Raw genomic sequence first — 8965 nt, 5'->3', positions numbered from 1 at the left:
ACCTGCTCATGGGGACACTTCAAAGGCAGAGACCAAATCTGAGGGGAAATGCTGATGCTATCCAGGTTTGGATGCACTGTGTGGAAGAGGAAGGTGGCTAAAGTGGTGGAAGAGCAGCAGCAAACAGCAACTGTGCAAGGGAAGAAGTGACCTGAACTTTAACAGGATGGAGCCAATTCCCTGAGGAGTAAACATTCAGTAAAAGCTGAGCAGCCCATATCTGTGGAGTAAATGGGCAGTAGAGTGGAGCATGTTCTCTTCTAACAGGGCCAAGGTGCACTGCCAGGGGATCTGAACTTGTAATTCCCTTTCGCTGTTGCTCGACTCGTCAGTGAGTGCACTGGCAACTTTTTGGCAGAAAATACAGCCATGACCCAGGTAGAAATATCTGTTATCAAGATTAAAAATATGACTTACATTTTGACATGAGAATACATAAAGTATCTGAGCTGTAGAAACCAGGTTTAGTGATATTACTGAGGAGTACAAGACTGAAATAAAGTCAGATCAAGTTTATATCACTTGTATTTTGCAGCCAGAGGCTATTTACTGGTAAGTCAAATGTGCTTATAATCATAACCGACTTGACGCTATTGCTTTCATAGCCTACCCTTTTTAATATTGAACATTTCGTTCCACTGAGGCTAAATTAAAACATTTTATTCTTTAACTTCTTTGAATATAAAACCCTTTTCCAGGGAGCTGCCTCATTTTTGCTGTTGTTGCTGTCTAACATGTTTGCCCATTGTTAATTCCTCTAAAGTGTGTGAATATAAAGCTACACACCTCCTGATAATTGCAGTCCTCTCAGGGAAGCAGAGGGCAGCCATCTGTGAATGGATGAAGAAATAATGGCACAGTTAAGAGCTGCTTGGGGGAACCAAACACATTTATTTGTGTGAAGTGCGGTGTTCTAAGAGCCAGAAATGAATCAGGGACCTTGCTTATGTACAGATCTGTTTGACATTCTGGTATCAAGATGAAGGAGGTAAGGTGTTTTGTGTAAAAATAGAAGCTCCTCTTTTTCAGAGGGTTAAATGCAGTCGGTGAAAGCAGCAGGATTTGATGATGAGACGGTGCACAGTTGCAGGGTGTAGCATGCCGGGTGTCTCTCTGTTTTAGAGCAGGATAATTTCCACCTGCCGTTTGTACGTGACACCCTGACAGTAGCAATCCCACCTTATCTATCCTCTCCCCCTTTGCGTCCTCCCCCACTTGCCCCCTCTTTTTCCTCCACACACCTTCCCCTTCCATCATCTCCGTCTGCACCACTTTCCAAACCCTGCTGTGATAAGCACCCTGAATTAAAATGATTTCTTTTTAATTACTTTCCATATTAAGTGCAATCCGAAGCGTATGCATTATATATGTATGTTTCACTCGGCTCTGTATGAGGATTAAACCGTTGTGGGTGAACCTTGCCTGAGGGCAAAATACACAAATGCAATTAAATCCATTTCAATGGGGAAAAAAATGACACTTTTTTCTCACAGTAGACAGTTTTGGAGAAAGAACAAAAAAAAAGTCCTCTATGATAGGAATTGAAGTTTATTATTCTACAAATAATGAGTGGGAAATATTTCCGTTTTAATTAGGGTGAAGCTTGTTTTGTACCTGCACTTACATCTGTCCTAAAAAGGAAGTAAGCCAGCTAAGAATAGCTCTGTGATTGCTGTGTAGTTAATGCAGCAGCATATGGAAACATTTAGCCATGTTGTTACATATTTCAATTCATGACAAATTAGCATGCAGGTCACTCCTTCTCTTTCCATCAAGGAATGAGCCGACTGTGGTACTTAACAGGTATCACCTGTACAGCTCACAGTGCTCACTGCACATCGGCTCATACTGCGTGCAGAATATCTGTGGCTGAATTACACACTTTTTATATCCTTAAAGCACAGATCAATAATTTGTCTTTGGCTGTCAAGACAGCGGCTGACAAAAAGAGAGTAAATGGAACAGAGATCAGTTTCAGCAGGCAGATCTCATGTGTGCTGAGAGGTCAGTGAGCTCACCTACACACACCTGCCACTCAGGCCTGGAGCTGCACATCAAAGGAGCAACACTTGAACCTGAAACTGGAATTGGCCATCCTCAGACATGAGATCCATCTGTATCTCTAAAACCAAAAAGGAAGAGAGTGAATCCACATGCGGGGGCCTTGATGACCCACAAGGCATAAAACAAATTTGCCTCCCTCCTCTGTCGTGCTATGTTTAGAGGACGGAGACACAAAGAGAACCTGATGCGTATGGATTTTCTTTTAGCGGTTATCAGACTGTCAGGGGGGCTGTACAGCTCATGTGAGGATTTGGAGCCACAGACAGCGGTAATTGAAAGTGACAGCAGGTTGAGCACAATGACTCTGTGGATAGCAACAATCATAACCCCCGTAATCATCTCAGCAGCACTGCATGCACACAAAGTTCTTAGGTAAACAAAATTACCCAGCTGACACCGACCGTCTTATTTCCCCATCCGCTCTGATTGTCTGAGCTTGCCTGGGAGGGGGGACACTGAGCCAGGGTGTCATCTAGTGGCACCCAAAAGCTTGACGCCAAGAGTGCTGTGCGTTTTCAAGCCCCTTTATCTTCAAACCCCTTCAGTGAGAAGTGCCACTCAGGTAATCTTCTGACCCATGTATTTGTGTGTGTGTGCATGTGTGGAGAGAGGTGCTTAATCTCATAATGAGAACAGCTGCAGAAATTGTCAGTAAACAGCTTGACTTCTTACTTTAAAGAAACATAAAAGATGAACAGGGCTCCTTAAAAAAGGTGACAGCATCAAGCAGGGGAATTAAATAGCCTTTTATTACATTAAAAAACTAGAGTAGTAATTATGTTACCTGTATAATACAAAGGTTTACAATGTTTGATAGAATTTTGTATTACACAATTTCTTTTTAAAGCTGTGCTACTTTAATGTTTGCATTTGCAACACTTTCAATCAATATGAGCTTTTTTAGATACTTTGAGCTCTCATTTTAATAATCAATTTTTGCAGAGCAGGTGGATTTAAATGCTTTTTCAATCTGAAACTAATATTTCCAGTAGGATTTAGAGGGCTTTAACCACTCAGGTTTTGTAAAACCATTCACTTCCTTGAAGGTAAGGCAGGCTGTTCCTTTGATACATCAAACCTATCGTCAAAATATGTAAAATGTACAAATGTGTGATTTTTGAGTGTTATGACTGATTCAGACACAAAATATTCGGTAACACATCATATACTGTATATTTCCTTATCTTGGATGCCAATTTGTGTGCCCCATGTACAGAGGCTATAGTCCTCGAAGCAGGTAACTGAGATACAATTCCAACCTTCAGCAGCTCTTTGCCACATGTCATCACATCAGAATTAGACATAAAGATGAGAAAAGTTAAATGTTGGTATGTTAATTCTAAGTATACAAATAAACACAATATGACATAAGAGTAAATTCATTAATTTCAGTAAGCATGAATATGAATATGCAGATGTGTATATCCAATGTAAATATGGCAAGGTTTGGAATATGTCCAAATTTGGCATATCCCCCTCTCCCCTCACAGTTTCCTGCTCCATCTACTGTCCTATCTCTAAATGTTGGCATAAATGACCACAAATAACCGAATAAAAGTCCTTATCTTAAACTTGAGCTGAGAAAGAAAATAATCTATTTATCCAGAAGGTAATTATACAGCCAGATTGCTTTAAAATTTCAGCACCAGTCACAACAAATGTTATCTAAGAACATTTCACATATAGAGCAGGTCTAGACTGTGTTCCTGTAATATCATGTATTTACAGAGATCCAACATTAATCCACCATGAGCAAGCCTGTGGCAACGCTTGGCAGCAGTGGCAAACCCCCAAACAGACAGAAACCTCAATCAAAACCAGGGATGTTTCAGTTTCCTAGTCTTTTAACAGATACTTTAAATTCCGACTGGAGGACCATACTTAAGGTAATAAAACAGTCAAAATGAGCATAATTTACTTTTACAGGGCTAAACACAAGATCACAGAGTCTGCATAAACGGTACACAATGTCAAATTGGTTTGCCGAGGGTGACTAAATTTAGGACAGCTAACGACACCAGCCTTCGGTCCTCCTTGCAGGTTTATGTCCACATGTTGGCTATGTGTTGCTCTTGACAAAGCCTACAACTGCTTTATCTCTTTTTCTAAATCAACATCCTGCTGAACTGCTGCAGCATGTCATCTGTGTTGTTTACATATGGGTTGTAGTGTTTTTTAACATTATGGCAGTAGTCACTGACAGAGCTGCAGCCCTGGCTAGTGGCACGTTGCTCCACTACAGCTTAGACACAATATATGAGAAGCATTTTAGACTGAGTTTATTAAAAATATTAATAATTTGTTTGACTGACTAGTAATTCTGACGACTTGCAAGAGTGATGGAGTTTATTCATTTAGTCAACTTAACAAGTACATCCAGGATCCAAAGCAGAACCAGAATCACAGGTGAACAGCCATCTGCCACAACTGTGTGCGCTAAGAAAGTGGGATAGAGAGATAGAGAGACACAATCAAACAAAGCAACAACAACACAATACACACTTAAGGCAACAACACCAATAAAAATAGTACAAATATGTGTACTATTAGCAATAGCAGCATAATGACTATTGAAGTTTAAAGACAATGGTAGTAGCAGAAGTCAAAAGGTCTGGGGGTAATAAAAATAATTATCATATAAAGAGTGATAATGAGAATAATAAAAATTGTTGTAACATTTGGATTCAGGCAGGTCCATGGCAGCAGGTGGTTCACAGTAGTGATTCACTGAACTCTGTGAGATGAGAGAACTCAGGAATTCATGTAGATCTATGGTTGTTAATGGAGATAGAGATGGGAAGCTTTGAAGTTGTTCACATGGTTACAGGAGCTTTTGTCAAGACCCAGTCAAAGCCTATAGCAGCATAGAAACACCGGGGCGTGTCCAGTTCATCAAGTATAAGTGAAATATAAAATGAAACAAGTATGGGGCTGTATAAACAGATTTTAATGACTACATTTGTTTCTAAACAATGAAAAGAACATTCAAGGATGCTTTCTCTCTTCCCATTGGTGTATTCCTCATGAAGCTCTGTTGAAATATTATACAGGATGACTATCATTTGCATGCGGGGCCTGTTGTTTATCTCGAAAACCATTCTGCATTCACTCCCCTAACACATGCTTCCTGCTGTCTACAGCTGTCAGTTTAGATATCAGCTGTTCTCATCAGCTGGTTGCATCTATTTAATGACACTTTGACACACCCTTATTGTCAGCCTATTAAGTTGCTGCTGTTGTTCAAATAGGATTTTTCTCAATTTCCATATTTATTCATGCTGTCATTACATGTGCCTCCTCCAACTTCCCATGACAGGTTAGTCTTTCCTGTATGAGCCGCTTCCCCTGTCTGAACTGCACAGACTATATATCTGTTTGGTTCTTGGAGTTTGGAAATGTACACAAAATCTCCCTTTAGAGTCTAAGGGGCAAAGACTTCCAGAAAAATCTTAATTATCACATCACGTGGTTTAATAAATATGTGTCATCTCTCAAACTAATTGTCTCTCCTGATTGGACTTCTGTTGTTGAACCATTCAGCTTCTTGTTGTTCCTGCATCTGCTGTCCTTTTCAGGGCTCCTCTGGTGAGCTGCTATGCTTACACTTCCCTCGGGACAGCTAAATCCACTGTCAGCCTGATAGAGTGACTGTCAGCTGCAAGTATATCACTAGACTGACACAAACCTAGTTAATAGCACATTTCGAGTCAGTAAAAGAATGCTGAAATGTTCAGCAACCAGCAGCTAGGAAATGATGTGAATTGGCCTTTCAGTAATGTCTATATTTCCATTGGTTATGTCAGTATTGTAGTCGAGTCAAAATACCTCAAGTCCGAGTCCAGTCATGAGTCCTCAGAGTTAAAGTCTGAGTCAAGTCTCAGTCGCCAAAAAAGAACCCAAGTCAATTCCAAGTTGAGTCCCCATAAAGTCATGGATCATTGCAGTTGTCTACAAAGCAAAATAATTCCTGCAGCCCACCCACCAATCATTTTGAACCTGGTGGTTGAATCACAAACATCACAGTTAGCGTGTTGACAGTAACATAATCAACAGTCAAAGTAGGCAAACTTGAGCATCTCATATACTTTTCTGGGTGCATTCTGGACAGATGTCTGATAAAGTTTGAGGTGTTCTCTGTCTTATCTTTGATGTTTCTTTTACATTTCAAACAAGCTTCCCTGCTCTTGCTTGTATAAAATCTTTGAAAGCCTGAATCATAGCGCCTCTTAAAGCATCCTGGCGGGAACTGTTGCTGAACAAGGCAGCATGTGAATGAGTATACAGGTAAACACTGTCTGACCTTGCTCCAAAACTGTTATACAATCCAGTTAGAGAATTACAAGAGATGGCCTTTTTTAAACATTTATTCTATACCTGACCTTATTAATTCAGGGTAGTCTAAATACACCTGTAAAGATTATGATCCTAAAATCACAAGTCACGCGTTTAATACAAAACTTCATCCTATTACACTGATGTTAGAAATAATGGTTGTTGCATCTCAGTTCATCTAAAGGCAAAACATTTCCTTCTATTAAAAGGAGACCTTTCACATCAAATCAATCCTTGTGAAAAGTGCTCTGTGTGGAGGAGTCAGTAATGCCTGCATACCATTATGTTAAATCTACACACACAGCGCTTATAAGAAGAAAACAATCTTTTCTCCATATTTCACTTTCAATTAATTTCTCGTTTTCATGAAGTCAAAACCTAATTGCATGTGAGTCAGAGCAAACATCTGTCCTCATCATTTCCAATAAGTGCAAGCTGTCAGGCATGTAATCAGAAAATCATGTGCTGTCAGTCATATTCCATTACAGTCAATGCAGCTCCATTTTTGTCAAGATGAGAAATTTTCAGCGTTTGATGCTCATTTCCTTGAGTGAGCAGACGGAAGAACTTCCTGACTTCTGTGTCTGGTATCAACAGCTGGTAAAGACTGTGTAGCAGTGGCAAGTGACGATGGCAAACAAATATTTTCTCTTTGCTGCTCCGGGTTATTTCTGTTCTGGATTCCTTTTTATTAAATAACATTGTCGGTCTTCCAATTCTGTTTCTCTAAAGATGTAAAAATCCACAGGAAACTGTAGAGGATATGACTGTGACTAGCTCCAGTGTGCTGCAGGAAACAAAGTTAGCAGCATCACAGCTTGGTGCTGACAGATGAAAGAGGTGCTGAAGTGTTATTATGGCTGGAGTGTGCTCAAAGGAATGCAATGGATGACCACTCCAGGGTCAACTCTGCTCACTGTGCCCCGGGGGAGAGATCTCCAGCTGAAGTATCACCTGCTTTGATATTGGGATTGTGGAAGAGCTTCTGCCTTTTGCTTTGCACACACGCACAAACAACAAAAACACAGAGGGTGTGTGCAGACATGCGAGAACACTGCACAGCTTTGCACAAGCATTCACATAATTGCTATGTATGCATATATGCATGATCCAAGAAATTCTTGGATAATAATGATGTTATTCCGCTTGTTTTACACAAATGCAATTCCATACATGTATAGGAATACATGCACATACCCAGTAACCTTTAATATTTAACAAATACATCAATATTCAAGAGAGTCTTATGTCAGACATTATTACTGCAGTGCTTCATGCAAATGAAGCGAAATTCAGCAAAAAAAACTAGACAGTTTTTACATTTCCAGAGTCAGTGAAGTGAACTGCAGGGCAAAAATCAAGCCAAGAAGTAATCACAGGTTACTTCGCTCTCTCACCTCTGTGGTTGGTGATAATTTTCAAGGCCCCCGAAAAACAGCCCCCCTTCCCTTCAGTTCTTTCTGGCTCTCATTAGCCGAGGCAGGGGTGAAGACAAACGGTGAGAAATGAAATGGATATGCTTTAAAGTCTCTGTAATGCGTTCATGCAATGCCATGAACACAGCTAATTAAGGTCAGGGGAGCTCTCATCACAGGCAGTCCTGTGCTTGTGTATGTTTTCATCAAGGGCATTTATTATGCAGCACTGAAGGGGGCGGAGCTGCCATGCTTCACCAGAGGGGAGAAACAGGTGCTGTCTCTGGTGTGACCATAATAATTATCTTACACCAACGATATACTTTTTCTTTAAATTACCTACAGCAACAGTGAAGGCTCAAATGACCTTAGATGTAATCATATTTTCTTCAATTAGTTTTAAAGCTAATATGAACCTGTCAGGGCCATGTCCAGACTATTTTTGATTAAGGCGCCGTGTCCTAATGAAAGAAATACTCTATTTAGCCTTTTCTGTCTTGATTATTTTATCTTATTCTTTCTCATTTTACCTTATCTATCTTATTACAATTAAGATAATCTACAGATTATGTTTTTTTAATTTAAAAATAACACAAAAAAATGACAAAATACACATCATCAATCCTTCATTATTCAGGGGATGTCAAAGTGGTGTTACTCTGGGCTCCAGTTATTTAAAAGTTACCTAATTGGATAAAAAAAACTTGTGATCAAATGCTAAAAACATGTTGTTGTTTTTTCTTTAAAAGAATGTTACAAAATCAGATTGAATCAGCTAATCCAATCTTGGTTTTAAAACCTACAGTACAGAGAGAGAGAGAGAGAGAGAGAGAGAGAGAGAGAGAGAGAGAGAGAGAGAGAGAGAGAGAGAGAGAGAGAGAGATGATAGTGATGAGATGATAGTGATGAGATGGATAGTACTGTAGTAGCTGTTGCAGCTGGAGTCCGGCACGTCTGTAGCTGCTGGAGTCTAGAACGTCCACAGTAGCAGTCTGTGTTTATCCGACCATCAATTAGTCAGATAAACACAGCATTGTTATTAAATAATGGTCACGTGTTTTGGGGATTTTGCTCTTGATTTGCTGAATCACTGATATGACCTGACAGATGAGGAACATTTCAAGGTTATTTTTAAAAAGGGGGGAATTTATCTC

This window comes from Notolabrus celidotus, chromosome 8 (assembly GCF_009762535.1).
Source record: "Notolabrus celidotus isolate fNotCel1 chromosome 8, fNotCel1.pri, whole genome shotgun sequence".
Taxonomy (NCBI): Eukaryota; Metazoa; Chordata; class Actinopteri; order Labriformes; family Labridae; genus Notolabrus; species Notolabrus celidotus.
The sequence above is the reverse complement of the archived record's forward strand: the minus strand, read 5'-3'. Positions refer to the sequence as shown.